This window comes from Heptranchias perlo, unplaced genomic scaffold (assembly GCF_035084215.1).
Source record: "Heptranchias perlo isolate sHepPer1 unplaced genomic scaffold, sHepPer1.hap1 HAP1_SCAFFOLD_266, whole genome shotgun sequence".
NCBI classification, from domain to species: domain Eukaryota; kingdom Metazoa; phylum Chordata; class Chondrichthyes; order Hexanchiformes; family Hexanchidae; genus Heptranchias; species Heptranchias perlo.
Window position 1 is genome coordinate 337,760 of NW_027139278.1, and position 16,719 is coordinate 354,478.

General features: G+C 47.0%; 1 non-coding gene across 1 annotated transcript; it reads left to right on the forward strand.

The window, feature by feature from the left end:
* Window positions 1–14,154: 14,154 nt before the first annotated feature.
* Window positions 14,155–14,239, forward strand: trnak-uuu (transfer RNA lysine (anticodon UUU)). Its single transcript is given in 2 exon segments — window positions 14,155–14,191; window positions 14,204–14,239. It is a non-coding gene; the product is annotated as a tRNA-Lys (tRNA).
* Window positions 14,240–16,719: the final 2,480 nt, after the last annotated feature.

Below are 16,719 nucleotides of genomic sequence, written 5' to 3' on the forward strand. Positions count from 1 at the left end.
GAACCTGCCTTGAGTGACCACTCACTGCAAATAGGGGGGCCGGGAGGGGGAGGTTTCCCTTTTCAGCAGATTATACCCAACAGTGTGGGGTACAGGTCCTCCGACCGATTGAGCGTGCTTGGGCGGAGGAAGGGATATGGGGGAAAGTTTGCGCAGCTTACCCTCTCGCATGGGCTACCCACAAGCTAGATTGCGGTAGGGCACAGATAGACCCTGTCAGGGTTCACGGACCCTACCACGAGGCTCACCGGCAGTATCCCCTCCGGCCGGAGGCCCAACGTGCCGTTGAGTCAATAGTGGGAGATTTGTTAGAAACCGGGATAGTGATTGAGACCCGTTCCCGGACCAACTCCCCCGTATGGCCTGTGCAAAAACCAGATGGGTCCTGGAGGCTGCCCATAGATTATACGGCCCTGAACAAAGTCACAGACAAACTCCACGCTCCAGTAGCAAACCCCGCTACCATTTTAAACGGCTTCCACCCAGGCCTGTCCATATTTACGGCACTGGACATCCAAAACGGGTTCTGGACCTGTCCTCTGGACGCTGGGTCCCGGGAATGTTTTGCCTTCACTGTGCGGTCCACTCAATATACCTGGACCCGGCTGCCCCACGGATTCCACCATTCCCCCATTATTTTTCACAAGAGTCTGGAAAAGGCTCTCCAACCGGCAATGGTGGATGCCCGCATGCAAACCTCCGCCTGTCTCCAGTATGTCGACGACTTTCTCATCAGAAGCCCTTCACCCTCAGATCATTTGGACGCCCTAACATGTGTCTTGGAGACGCTGATCGTTGGAGGTTTTAAACTGAATCCGACTAAGGCCCAAGTGGGGCTCCCACGGGTTATCTATCTGGGTCAGATCATCTCCCCAGAAGGGAGAACGTTAACCCCCGAGACGGTCCGAGTGCTTTTACAAATGCCGCGACCGGCGACCGTCTACGGCCTGCGGAGCGTAACGGGTTTGTTCAATTACACTGACAGCCAGGATGCTTACTCTGTCGTCCATGACTACTCGCGGCTCTGGCAGCGACGAGGCTGTTTGACTCCCTTAGGCCACTTAATTAAGCACGGCCCTGCGATCGCCGAGCTTATTCGGGCAGCGAATGGTCCCACCTTGGGGGTTGTCATTAAGATTCGGGCCCATCAGACGGGGGAGACCCCGGAAATCAGAGGGATCCGGGCTGCGGACTTGGCCGCTGAGCAGGCTGCCTCCACCCTCCCTGTGACGGCTCTTAATTCTGCAGAGGGGAAGCACAAGGGAAAGGACTAGCGAGGTAACAAGGGAGTCCCTCCTAACCGCGTACCTCTCTGAGTCCCCCGAGAATATCCACCTCTCGGTGCAAGAGGGAGCACATCAAGACGCCCAGGGGTTTTGGCCTCTTGAGACTCGGTATGCGGTCCCATGAGCCTTTAGACGAGCCCTGATACAATCCTACCATGAACCCACACACCTGGGAGGTTACAAATTGTACTACCTCATAGCTGACACCTGGTGATGGCCCGGCCTGGCCAGGGAAATCCACGAGTCCGGACGCTTCTGTTTGCCCTGTCTCCAAACGGGAATTGCCCCCTCCCTCCCTCCCAGTGGCGGGTACAGCCATGTTTTTGTCATCATTGACCTTTTCACTCGCTGGGTGGAGGATTTCCCGACCAGGGGGAATACGGCCGAAGCAGCAGCAAAAATCCTAGCCATGGAGGTCATTCCTCGCTGGGGAGTGCCCGACCAGATAGGTTCGGATCAGGGAACCCATTTCACCGGCAAGACAATGAAACAGGCTTTGGCTCTTTTGGGGGTCCGACAGCGGTTCCACATCCCCTGCCATCCTCAATCGTCTGGAATGGGAGAGGGAATGAACCGCACGCTAAAACAATCCATCAGTAAAATCATCCTGCAGACCGGTAAAGGGTGGAACACCGTCCTCCCCGCTAATCTTTGGCGATTACGGGCCACGCCAGCCAAAAGCACCGGCTTTACACCATTCGAACTAATGACTGGACGGGCCATGGTGTTACCCCAAGACGCACCCCCACTGGGCACAGGGGACTCCTCCCAGTTCCAAAACACCCTCCTGGCATACCTGCGTCTGCTCAGTGAGACCAACCAGGCTAACCATTTCCGGGTCCAGCATTTACAGGAGGCACACTATCTCTCTAGATGTCAGCGTCTCCCTCCTCAAGCTGATTGCTGCAGCATGAACGGATCGGACTGGATTGGAACAGGACGTGTGGAGGGGTTAACAGATGCGTAATAAATCGTTAAGAATAATGCGAATCAACTCTCTTGTTTTTTTTTCCAGGACCAAGGTCAGAAGATCGAGTCAATTGTTTAGGATGTTCTGTATCTCTCTCTCTGCCTTTCAGGTACACGGGCCGGCCCCAGTACTGTCACCGCTACCGGACATATTGACTCTCCAACTATTGGTTACCCAGGCTGGAATATTTCCCTCCTCTTCATCCTCCTCTCTGTTTCCTTCCTCTTTTCCCAGGTCTATCGGACCCCTCTTCGCCTACCCCGGCCCAGCACTGGTCCCTGAACCTGGGACAGTGGCGACTTTGACACTATGAATTGGTCTGTATCAGGGATGATAGGATTGTTGGGACTGCTGGTTTATGGACGGGCAGCTACTGACTCGGAGTTAGAATGGTGCCGGGACGAGTTTGGTACACACGTGCTATCTGGATGATAGCCGAGGTGGGTATGTGTTCGTTACGCTACTTAATGTGTGCCATCCCCAGTCCGGAGTTTAGCTTCACCCCGGAAAGTCCTGTACGAATTGGACATGAGGAGCTGGTGGACATACACCAGGACAACGCGACCTTTCTTCAAGTGTCTGAAGACATTAGGAACGACGTATGGAACTACATCAACACGTTTGGATATCCAATACCTCCATTGCCCGAACACCTGAGACAGTTACGAGAGAAGGTTGAACATTCCCAGCAGGTGTATTATACCATGCAACAGGGGAGCAAGGAGTTGAGGAAAGATATAGACGCGATCAAGGTGACCATGTGGTGGGATGACTTATGGGACTGGGAACTAAATGGACAGATTCACCCACGGATCCGACTAATTTCCCATGTTTTGGTCATGGTGCAGTTAATACTGGTCTTTATTCTGCTATGTGTGGCATGCAAGAAATGGAATCGGGCTGAGGCAAAACATCTGGCTGGACAGATGGTTAAAACAGCTGGTGTATGCGCCCCTCCCCCACCCGTGCTTCAGACGATTTCAGCCGCTTGTGGGAAAAATCAAGTGTGTGGGTGAGGAGAGCAGCAGGAGATTGAATCGGGAATGGTTTTAATGTAAATGACTAATTACCCTCTTTTGATGCAGACCCGGTGCCTCGACAGGCGGCCGCCTCGACAGGATTCATGTCGGATCATATGTGACCAATAGAGGATCCCCCTGGAATAGCCAGTGGGCTGGAGAGGGGAGAGGGCGAGTAAATTAGGTTGATTATTACACAAAACCTCAGTCACTTGCGCTCTTGCTTTTCCCTGAATAATCCAATGTCCAGGTTTGGAGGGGGGACTGTTGGACTGGAAAATAGGCTTGTGAACAGAAATCCAAAACCTCCAGCCCCTCCTCACCTAATCTGATATATATATATATATATATATTAAAGATTGATTAGCCACTCCTATCCTCACACACACAAGTAGTTAAATCGCACATGTAGCATTGAGGTAGCAGCAAAGCATGATGGGATACTTGACCATTATGGGAGCAGCTTGTAACCCACACTGTAAAAGCTGACAAAGGCAGGTTTGTTGGATTTGTGTCCACCACCTCGCTTATCTCCAGAACACACCAGGGAATGTTTATCCAAGGCCGAAAGCCGACATTGTTTATCCTAACTAGCTCACTTCAGATGATTAAGGGAGGAGCGGTGGATATCTCCAAGGTTACCCCAGCTCAAAAGGGAGTCAGATAGGAAGCAGCTGCTCAGGACTTTGTGAAGACCCTTTGTGTAGTTTCAATGTCTGGGACTTGTGTTTATTGATAAGGGTCCTCCTCAGGAATGTGAGATGTTTAAAGTCATGGGACGACCCAAGGGAGCACCTGACAAATGAGTGGCAGACTATACCACCCAATGAAACCCTCTGTAGTTACATGGACCTGTACCACATTCTACAGCAGGTGGGTGTTGCTTATTGAAAGGTATAAACATGCTTGTAGTACTGACGTTCCTTTGAGAGTTAGTCACGAGCTTGAGGAAGCTGCCACTCTCCCTTTGTGCACAAGGTTTTCTAATAAACTATAACTTGGTCAGCAGTTCCGTCTCCGTCTGGTTTTGCTCCAAAAATTCGAGTCTAACAAGGCTGAGGATTGATTTAATTGAGGTGTACAAATTTATGTGTGGCCGAGATAGGCTGGATAGGAAGGACCGATTTCCCTTAGCAGAGAGGTCAATAAACAAGGGGCAGGGCATAGATTTAAAGTGATTGGTAGAAGGGTTATTGAGGAGCTGAGGAAGACATTTTTCACCCAGAGGCTGGTAGGTGTCTGGAACTCACTGCCTGAAAGGGTGGTAGAGGCAGAAACCCTCAACTCATTTAAAAGGTACCCGGATGTGCACCTGAAGTGCCGTGACCGACAAGGCTATGGACCAAGTGATGGAAAGTGGGATGAGGCTGGGTGACTCATTTTCGGCTGGCGCGGACACGATGGGACGAATGGCCTCCTTCTGTGCCTAAATTTTCTATGATTCTATGATTCTAATTAACAGTAAGCAGGGTAGTTCAGGGATCATGAGAACACTACTGAAGATAAATAACTGCTGGGAACCAAGCAATGTGTCCTTGTAAACCACAGATTAGGGAAGTTCCAGCTCCAGTGACAGAGATGGATCACAACAGGGTATAAAAGTGAGGGGATACTGATGTAAGGGGCAGTTGGGACTGGAGACACCGGAGATCAAGCTCAGGGAGTCCGTGGTTCCATCCAGAGGGCTGATCTCGTCTACACGGGGGATTTGCATGTTTAGTCTGGTATGGGAGAGGAAAGAGAATTTACTCATATATTTCTTCATGAGGTATTAAAGTTGCTGACTCTCAGACTTGTTAATTAATAAGACAATGCATTATTTAGAACCTTCCATTCATAAGTCTCTCTGCTTCTCTACTTTTAAACTTTGTCCATTTAGTTTACATTTCACCTCATTTTTCTTCCTCTCAAAATGCATCACGTCACATTTCTCTGCATTAAATTTCACCTGGCCCATTTACTAACCCGTGGACGTCACAGTGAAGTCTCTGACACTCCTCTTCACAGCTGCCCCGGTGCCAATTTTGGCGTCATCGAGAAATTTTCACCTTGTGTCCCACATACCCAAGCTCAGATCATTCTCTGTATTGTGGTTAGCAATGGTCCCAACACTGACCCTGGGGGACACCACTGTTCACATCCCTCCAGTCTGGAGAACATCCATTAACCACTACTTTCTGTTTTCTGCCCTTCACACAACTTCCTATACACACTGCCTCATTCCTTTTAATACGGTAAGTACTAATTTAATCAACAAGCCTCCTGTCCGGCATCTTACCAAACACCCTTTCACAATCAATGTACACAACAACCACTACATTCACTTTATCAGTAGACTTGAGTTATCTCAAATGATCCATGTTGGCTGTTCTTAGTTAATGTGTTTTTCTTACAAATGTTGAAATGTTTGCTCCACCTCATCTGGTTTGATCTGTTTCAAGACGCAACAGAAAGGTCGAGTTGTCTCCAGGAGTTTAAGATAAATTAGGTTTTAAAAATTATGTTTCAGACAATGAGGGACATCTGGGCTGAGACCCGCCCATTCGGTGCCACAACTCCCGCCCCTCACACACTCCGATTGGTTGGAGGACCAACTCACCCCTCAGCCGCCCACCGCTCAAGTCAATTTCCGCTCCTCCTCTTGGTCCGGAACTCTCCTTAATCACCAGGGCGGGATTAGTGTTGAGACTGACATCCTGAGGTGCAGTTCGAAAATAAATATGAATTGAACCCGCCAGTTGCAACATTTAATAAAACGAAATTAATAAAAGTTACCGAAAAAATATTTTCTGGAGTTCACCAAAGTGGTGGAGCGTCTGCGCTGTGTGTTTGTGCCGATTTAAATTACACGAAGAGCTGGGCTTTCAGTTTATTTTATTTTCTTTGTTCCAAACGCGCTCTTCCTGCTTCCAATGTCTTTGTTTTCCGGCCTGATATTATGATCATCAATGGCGGCTTCATCACCCAGCATGCAGCGCGGTTCAGATTGTGCCCTATCTGAATCAGTGGAGCCCAGTGCGCAGGCGCAGTAGTGACTCATTATCGGGCAGTTAGTCCTGAGCATGCGCGGCCAGTCGAGGCTGCGGGAGGAGCGCGTTCGGTGCAGGTCAGAGGATCGGAGCAAGAGGCTCAATAAACCCCGGGGCCCGGGTCCGGGCTCAGGCCCAGGCTCAGGCTTTACAAACCCCGAGTGCGGCCCCAGACCCGAATATAAAACAGTGAACATTATCCCCCCCTCACTACCCGCCGGGAAATGAAGGGGAAATGGGGATCGGTCAGGGAGCGTCTGCAAATGAAGGAGAAATGGTGATCGGTCAGGGAGCGTCTGTAAATGAAGGAGAAATGGTGATCGGTCAGGGAGCGTCTGTAAATGAAGGTGAAATGGTGATCGGTCAGGGAGCGTCTGTAAATGAAGGAGAAATGGTGATCGGTCAGGGAGCGTCTGTAAATGAAGGAGAAATGGTGATCGATCAGGGAGTGTCTGTAAATGAAGGAGAAATGGTGATCGGTCAGGGAGAGTCTGTAAATGAAGGAGAAATGGTGATCGGTCAGGGAGAGTCGGTAAATGAAGGAGAAATGGTGATCGGTCAGGGAGAGTCTGTAAATGAAGGAGAAATGGTGATCGGTCAGGGAGCGTCTGTAAATGAAGGAGAAATGGTGATCGGTCAGGAAGAGTCTGTAAATGATGGAGACATGGTGATCTCTATATCTTCAGTCATCCAGGGAGCTCGAGCTTTGGATGCTGTTCCTTTCCTCCTCGTGGGAATCTGTCCACTCTGTACCCAAACCCACTCCTCCTTGAAGGCCTCCCACTGTTCAATTACTGTTCTGCCTGCCAATTTTTGATTCCAATCCACCTGGACAAGATCCCTTTTTAACTCACTGGAATTTGCCCTCCTCCAGTTAAGAATTTTCACATTTGACTGTCCCCTGTCCTTTTCCATAACTGTTCTAAACCTAATGAGATTATGATCACTGCTGCCCCACTGAAACATGCTCCACCTGCCCCACTTCATTCTCCACACCGAGCGCACTGCTGTACTCACACTCTCTCACACTCACACTCACTCACACTCACACTCTCACACACTCACTCTCTCACATTCACTCTCACATTCCTCTCTCACATTCACTCTCTCACATTCCTCTCTCACCCTTTCACTCATGGATTCGGGCCACTGAAAGATGATGCGATGGGTTTGGATTTCAGCACAGGGAGGAGGGAGAGTGTGTGGGACGGGGATTTTCAGCTTTGAGGAATGAGAGAGGAAATAATGTTCCATAGAAAGTAGAGTTGTCTGATCTGAATTTCTATCCTGTACTTACAGTGATAACTTTTATGAACTCCTTTTACAGGGGAGGATTTGCAGAGGGAAACTCAAACCAAAGATTACATCAAGATCTGACAGAGTCACTCGATTCATCAGGACCTGAATATCATCGGCCTTTGAATGTGGAAGGAGAAATGTTTGTCTGTTCTATCCATGGGAGAAGGTTTCAAACATCAGTGTGAGTGGAAAAGCACCGAGACACACACACCCGAGTGAGAGTGTTCCAGTGCACTGACTGTGGAAAGAGCTTTAACCAGTTACACAGCCAGAAAAAACACCGCACCATTCACAGTGGGGAGAAACCGTACACGTGTTCTGTGTGTGGACGAGGTTTCAACTGATCGTCCAACCTGGAGAGACACAAGGACACCCGGACCACGGAGAAACCGTGGAAATGCGGGGACTGTGGGAAGGGATTCAATTACCCGTCACAGCTGGAAACTCATCGACGCCGTCACACTGGGGAGAGGCCGTTCACCTGCTCCGTGTGTGGGAAGGGATTCAGTCAGTCATCCGGCCTCCTGACACACCAGCGAGTTCACACTGGGGAGAGACCTTTTAAATGTTCTGACTGTGAGAAGAGGTTTGAATGCAAAAGTAATCTGCTGAAACACCAACGCACTCACACTGGGGAGAGGCCGTTCACCTGCTCCGTGTGTGGGAAGGGATTCAATCGGTCATCACACCTTCTGTCACACCAGCGAGTTCACTCTGATGAGAGACCTTTTAAATGTTCTGACTGTGAGAAGAGATTTAAAAGCAAAATTCATCTGCTGACACACCAACGCACTCACACTGGAGAGGGGCCGTTCACCTGCTCTGCTTGTGGGAAGGGATTCACTTGGGCATCCAACCTGCTGAGACACCAGCGAGTTCACACTGGGGAGAGGCCGTTCACCTGCTCTGCGTGTGGGAAGAGATTCACTCGGTCATCACACCTTCTGTCACACCAGCGAGTGCACTCCGATGAGAGACCTTTTAAATGTTCTGACTGTGAGAAGAGATTTAAAAGCAAAATTCATCTGCTGACACACCAACGCACCCACACTGGGGAGAGGCCGTTCACCTGCTCTGCGTGTGGGAAGGGATTCACTCGGTCATCCACCCTGCTGATGCACCAATGCTCCCACACTGGGGAGAGGCCATTCTCCTGCTCTGTGTGTGGGAAGAGATTCATTCAGTCATCCAACCTGCTGAGACACCAGCGAGTTCACACTGGGGAGAGGCCGTTCTCCTGCTCCGTGTGTAAGGAGAGATTCACTCGGTCATCCCTCCTTCTGTCACACCAGCGAGTTCACACTGAGAGACCTTTAAATGTTCTGACTGTGGGAAGAGATTTAAAATCAGAAACGAACTGCTGAGACATCGATGCACTCACACTGCGGAGAGACTTTTCACCTGCTCCGTGTGTGGGAAGAGATTCACTCGATCATCCCATCTTCTGAAACATTAATACAGTCACTAATGTATCCAATCTGGCATTCAAGAGAAACAGACTTACTCAGAGAGGCGTTAGAATGTTCAACTTGCCACCACAAGGAGTAGTTAAGGCGAATAGAATGGATGCATTTACGGGGAAGCTGGATAAGCACATCGAGGAGAAGGGAATATTAGAGTTTGCTCATAGGGTTAGATGAAGAGGGGTTGGAGGAGGCTCGTCTGCAGCATAAACACCGGTATAGTCTAGTTGGGCCGAATTGCCTGTTTCTGTGATGTACATTCGATGTAATTCTATGTAAGCTCCATCTGACACAGTTTTACCAACTCACTGAATCTATCAATTTCCCTTTGTAACTTTATGCTCCCATCTACACTACTCACTGCGCCTCCTAACTCGATGTCAGCGACAAACGTGAGTGTTCGGCTCTCTATTCCTTCATCTCCCTCATTTATACATATCGGAAAAAGCTGATGCTCCAGAACTAATCACATCCGGCCAATTTGAGTACATCCCTTATTATCCCGGGCCTCTGCCTCCCACCTTCTAACCAACTCCCGACCCATTTCAATAGGTTGCCTTAAATTCCACGCACTCTAATTTTTGTTGACAGTCTCTTATGTGGTCCCTTATTGGATGCCTTTGGAAGTTAATGTCCATCTAACACCCAGAGACACTCCATTATCGAGCACGTTAGTTACATCTTCAAAAAGTTCAACGAGCTTTGTTAGACTTGACTTCCTCTTTCCAAATCCATGCTGGCTCTCTCTGATTACTCCATATTTATCCAAGTGCTCAGTCATTCTTTCCCCAATAACGGATACTGGTAACTTCCCCACAACAGGCGTCAGACTGATAGGCCTAGAATTTCCAACTTTATCTCTCCGACCCATCCGAAATAATGGAGTGACATTGACAATGTTTCAATTAAAGCAACAATTCCTGAATCAAGAGAGTTTTGATCGATCATGAGTAAGCATGTACAAGTTCCTTACCTATTCCTCTTATTCCCCTGGGATGGTAAACATCAGGTCCTGGAGATTTGACAATCTTCAATCTCATTATTTTCTCCATTGCCATTATTTTATTTACACTGAATCCCCTTGATTTATTTACAGTTTTCCTCGTGTCTCTGCTATGTTCGCCTCATCCTTTTCTATGAAGACCGATGCAAAGTAAATATTTAGCAACTCTGCCATTTCCTGATTTTCAATTACAATATCACCTCCATCTGTCTTTAAGGGTCCCACGTTACTCTTAGTCACCCTTCTTTCTCTTAATATACCTGTAAATACCTTGATTGTTGTCGTTATTTTCCCTCACAAGTTTTTTCTCCTTTTCCCTTTTTGGACCTCTTCGGGTTTTTCATTTCAGCACCACAATAAACAAGACTTCGCTGTAAAGTTCGGCTCAATAGTTCTCCAATGTCAGAGCGAGAATTGTCTGAACCCCGAATTTATTTAATGTAACAAACACAAGCACACTTAATCATCCGTGTATCAACACACTGATGGATACACAAAGATAAACACAGCGAGAAATGCAGGCAGTATCAGGATGCACAGGTAAACGGACAAGGGAAATAGACAAAGATAAAACGGTCTGTGCCTCGAACAGACAGTAACGTGTCGCTGATCGATATTAGTGAGACGAGGTGGGGAACAGGTGTTGTGAATTGGTGCTGTGGTTTCGTTGGTTAAAGCATCTGTCTTGTAAACAGGCGATCCTGGGTTCAACTCCCAGCAGTGTTTTGTGTAATTTATTATTTTTACCTAATTTGTGGAATTCAGCGACAAAGTCACACTTTGGAATTGGTATTTGTTGAGGTTTGAGGAGGAAACCGATATCAGAATGACTGTTCAAAAACACCATTTCATCGCACAGACAGACCTCTCACAGAATGTGTCTGTAACACTTTAATTTAAGGACACGTTCTTGTTTCTGGGCTCGTCGGGGTCAGGGTATAATTCACGATTTATGTCATAGAGGAGCGAATGGTTGTCTCCTCGACCTCCGGATAGCAGTGATAAAGTTCGAGGACACACAGAAGCAGACAGGGTGGTCGGGGTCTGGAACTCACTGTCTGAAAGGGTGGTCGAGGCAGAAAACCTCAACTCATTTCAAAAGTGCATGGATGTGCATTTGAAGTGCCGTAACCTACAGGGCTACGGACCAAGCCCTGGAAAGTGGGATTAAGCTGGATAGCTCTTTTTCGGCCGTCACAGACACGATGGGCCGAATGGCTTCCTTCTGTGCTGTAGCTTTCTCTGATTCTATGATTCCGTGTGTGGGAAGGGATTCACTCAGTCATCACACGTACTGAGACACCAGGAAGTTCAAAAGTGATTACAGGGGTTGGATTCTGCTGTTGATCCCATCCAGGACTGAACCATGTTCATTCTGACAGTTGGGGTTTGTTTCTCCTGATGTTAATAAGCCCTATAACTGGGCTGGAGTTTAATATTCTGGATATCTGTTAAATAAATCAGCTTTGTTTTAAACCCTTGTTGCAGATTTTGGTCTTTCCCACCTGAGTGTTTAGCATCACCTGACTGGAGCTCAGAAAGGACAATCTGGGGGGAGGATTGTCCGGTGGGAACAGAACTTCAGCCTGGACACAGTCCTTCAGGGCCACACTGAGAGGGGCAAACGGCACTTTGGTCTTTCTCGTCTCTCTTCACTGACAGCAAAGTCACCGTGAGGCATCCAGTCTAAAAATGACTGTGGTAATTATTCTATGAAGATTTAACCTGTTTGTGTGACAGTCCTGAGTCTTCCATTTAAGGCAGGTGTTAACTCATTTAAAATAAACCCGTTTAAAATAAATGGGTTATGAATTGTGATTTCCGTGAAGCCAATGTTCCATTCCTTTATATGATTCATGTGCCTGCTCTCCGACAACAGGGTAAATGGTGGAATATCAGCCCTGCTCAGCCGGCAATGATCACGGTACATTTTCTTGCAGACAAAACACACATTGAAACCCTGGAACTTTGAGGCGATGAATCCTGAGGAAAAATAAAATTAGGGCTCGAACCATCAAACTTTTGCACCAACCGATAGCACCACCGAGACAGGTGAAGAAGTCACCCACTGAACCAGTAACTCATTGAGCTGAACTTTTTGATTGCAGTGACCAATAGAACAGTTGTCTACAGTCAGTCCAAAATGAATGGTTGAAACTTGCAGGAGTGAAAATCCAACGAGCCGGTCTTCACTCTTAAACCAGCAACTGTGAAGTTAAGAGAAACGTGCCGGAGAAATACTCGATTTCAGCGCGGTGACACTGGGCCAGAGTAAAGCTCAGTTAATATGATCGCCGAGTGGCGAGAGGGTGGATTTGGAATTCCTGAGCGACCGCACTGCGCATTTTCCAGATCTGCTTGGAGCACCAATCCCTTCAATTCATCACTTACAGGGACAATTCGATTCTCGGTTTCTTTTCCCTGAGGCTTAGTGAAATTTTAAAAATTGAAAGCGACCAATATCAGAGCGAACCTCGTCATCGACATGCTCACAGATACAGAGCGGTCACACTCTGCTTCAGTGAGATGAAAGTCCAGAGCGGTTTCAAGGTCGAATGCAATTGCAAAGAAAGCTCGATCAATGAAAGTGCAGGTCATTGAGGTGCCTTTAAAGTCCTGATTGTTTGAACTGAATTTCTTCCGAAAGCGCTTGAGATTCAGGTGGAGTGATTTGGGGACTTCTTTTCCCTCTTCGCAAAAGTTTGAACCGCAGCTCAAGATCAAAAGTCCCGGGCCAAATTAGGGATTCGCCGGGATATGAACCTCGCATCGAGAATTATACCCCGACCTCAATGAGCCCAGAAACAAGAACGTGTCGTCACATTTACATGTCACGGTCACATTCTAAACTGGTTTGTCCTGTGCTGTACATTACTGTCTAAATATTACAGATAAGCAGAGCAGTTGAGCTGTCACAGCTGTGACTTTGACTTTTCTCCCTCTCCTCCCGATCTCCCCGGCAACTGCGACTAACCACAATCTTCTCTCACACTTCATCATCAGGAAGTTCCGAGTCTCGGTTTTCAAATGAAATAACGCCCATCTCTCCAATCACCGACAGCCCAGAGAGAGTTTCATAATTTCAGCTCCCACTTTGCCCAAATCCTCCTTAAAGTACCATGAAAATAATTGTCCTTAAGTCACTAATAATATAATTAAGAACTTTTATTGTCTGGGGTTTTGTTTCAGATTCCACGGCTTTTAAAGGTCACTGCGGATGTTTAACGAATCGCCTCTTGGTTGGAGGTTTCTGTGTGGCAAAGATCAGGAAGCGAGAATTGAGAGACCGAGGATGAAGCTGTTTGATGGGAGCACTGGGGACACAGACCGTGCGCGGCTCCAGTGGAGCAATCGGTCAGCGCGCGTTATTTCTACAATAATTATACACTCGAGAAATGCTGGGGTTGTGAGCTCCAGCGCCATCTAAAGTAGTTGAACCTTCTAAACATTTTGACTGGAGTTCAAGGTACAACCGGTTCCATAACACATCGACTTCTTCATGTCCCCATGTGGGCACTGAGGCTCCTCTGGCCTCCCGTCTTGCAATAGCAGGCGAGAGTTTATTTGTTTATAGGAGGGAGAGGGGGCGATTGGCGAGAGCTGAAATGGTAAAGCGGCCGGCACGACATCTTTAAATCTGAAGAACCAAAAACACAATTCTTCTTTCCGTGAAGCAGGGATTCATCGGTTTGAAGTGTCGTGTCGGGAAAATTCGGGAGGCAAACCTGCTGCCTGGTGTCACGGTGTAACGGGTGAAATTATTCAGCTTTCAATTGTTGATCGGCTGAAATCTCGAGAGGCCTTTTCCAGCTCCCGTGTGGAACAAGTTCAGCTTTTGAGCCATTGGGTAAAGTGTTTTTTTTAATTGCTGCGAACGAATGACAAGAAATTTTGTACAAACAAGAAGAATTGTAAAATCACGAGTTCTCTGTCCATGTTTCTTACATCATGTTCAACAGAAACAAGGATTCTCCTCAACACGTTGCTGAAAATTGTAAAAAGGAATTCTCCCCTTCTTCTCCATCGACAGGGATAATTCAGAGTCCCACCATGAATCTGTATGATGGAAACCAATCCAACAGCGAGCCTGGATAGCTCAGTCGGTAGAGCATCAGACTTTTAAAACAGGTGGTGATCTGAGGATCCAGGGTTCAAGTCCCTGTTCAGGCTAAAAGTTTTAAAACAGCTGGCAAGTTCTGCTTTTCCAGCGGACCAACATCAGCGAAAGGAGCAAGAATTGGCCATTCAGTCCCTCGAGCCTGCTCCGCCATTTGATAACGTCATCGCTGATCTTCGGCCTCAAATCCACTTTCCCGACCTATCCCCATATCCCTTGAGTTCCTTCGTGTCCAAAATTCTATCTCCCTCAGTTTTGAATCTATTCAATGGCTCAGCATCCACAGCCCTCTGGGGTGGAGAATTCCAATGGTTCACAACCCTCTCAGTGAAGAAATTATTCCTCATCTCTGTACCAAATGGCCGGCCCCTTATCTTGAGATTATAACCATTAGTTGTGGACTCTCCAGCTCGGGGAAACAGCATCCCAGCATCTACCCTGTCGAGCCCTCTAAGAATTTTACATGTTTCAATGAGAACACCTCATTATTGTAAACTCCAGAGAATATCGGCCCATTCTGCTCAATCTCTCCTCACAGGACAACCCTCTTATCCCAGGAATCAATCTAGTGAACCTTTGTTGCACCCACTCTAAGGCAAGTGTATCGTTCCGCAGGTAAGGAGATCAAAACTGTACACAGTACTCCAGATGTGGTCTCACCAAAGCCCTATATAATTACAGCAAGACTTCATTTTCCTTGTACTCCAACCACCTCGCAATAAAGGCCAACACACCATTTGCTTTCCTAATTGCTTGCTGCATCTGCATGTTAACTTTCTGTGATCCGTGTACAAGGACACACAAATCCCTCTGAACACCAACATTTCATACTCTCTCACCTTTTAAAAGATATTCTGCTTTTCTATTCTTCCTACCAAAGTTAATAACCTCACATTTCCCCACTTTATACTTCATTTGCCAACTTCTAGCCCACTCACTTAACCTGTCTGTATCACTTTGCATCCTCTTTGCGTCCTCCTCACAGCTTACTTTCCCACCCAGTTTTGTATCGTCAGCAAACTTGGATACATTACACTCGGTTCCTCATCTAAGTCATTAATATAGATTGTAAATATCTGAGGCCCAAGCACTGATCTTCACGGCACCCCACTAGTTACAACCTGCCAACCCCAAAAATGAACTGTTTATTCCAACTTTCTGTTTTCTCTACGTCATCAAATCCCCAATCCATGTTAATATATTACCCAGAATCCCATGAACCCTAATCTTGTTCAACAAACTTTTGTGTGGCACCTTATCGAATGCCTTTTGAAAATCCAAATATTCTACATCCACTGGTTCTCCCTTATCTACCCTGCTATCAACACCCTCAAAACCTCAAATAGATTTGTCAAACACGATTTCCCTTTCATAAAACCGTGTTGCATGTGCCTAATCATATTATGATTTTCTAAGTGCCCTGTTACCACGTCCCTAGTAATAGATTCTCGCAATTTCCCTCCTACTATTGTCAGGCTAAAGGTTCTGTAGTTCCCTGTTTTCTCTCTCCCTCTTTATTGAATAACGGGGTTACATTTGGTACCTTCCAATCCATGGGGACCTTTCTCGTATCATGGGAACTCTGGAAGATAAAACCAGTGCATCCACTTTCTCTGCAGCCACCTCTTTTTAAACCCAAGGATGTCGGCCATCAGGTCCAAAGAATTTGTCAGCTTTTAGTCCCATTAATTCCTCCAGTACTTTTTCTTTACTAATCTTAATTGCTTTAGGTTCCTGTACATTTCCAGCACCCTGCACATTTGTAGCATGACTTCACTGCTTTTGTGCTCCATCCCCCTAGACATTAAAGCCAATATTCCGTTTGCCTTCCGGATTACCTGCTGCACCTGTATGTTGAATTTTGTCTTTCTTGCACGAGGAAACCCAAATCCCTCCGGACTGCAGCATTTTGTAGTATTTCTCCATTCAAATAAAAAAGCAAAATATTTTTTTCCTCCCAAAGTGAATGACTTCACATTTTCCCACATTATATTCCATCTGCCAATTTTTTGCCCATTCGCTTAACCTGTCAATATCCCTTCGCAGACACGTTGTGTCCTCATTGCAACTTGCTTTTCCACCTATCTTTGTACCATCAGCAAATCTGGCCACAAGACACTTTGTTCCTTCATCCACATCATTGATATACATTGTAAATAATTGAGGCCACAGTACTGATCCCTGCAACACCCCACGAGTGAGATGAAATGCCTATAAATTTCCGCTCCTCCTATTGGTCCGGAACTCTCCTTAATCGCCAGGCGGGATTAATTGTGAGACTGGCGGTCCCGAGGTGCATTTGGAAAATAAAAATTAATTGAACCCTTCAGTTGCAACATTTAATAAAACGAAATTAATAAAAGTCACTGAAATTTTTTTTTCTGGAGTTCACCAAATTCGGGGTGGAGGGGGGGGGCTTCTATGCTGTGTGTTTGTGCCGGTTTTAATGGCTCGAAGCGCTGGGGTTTCAGTTTATTTTATTATCCTTGGTCCAAACGCGCTCTCCCTGCTTCTGATGTCTTTGCTTTTCGTC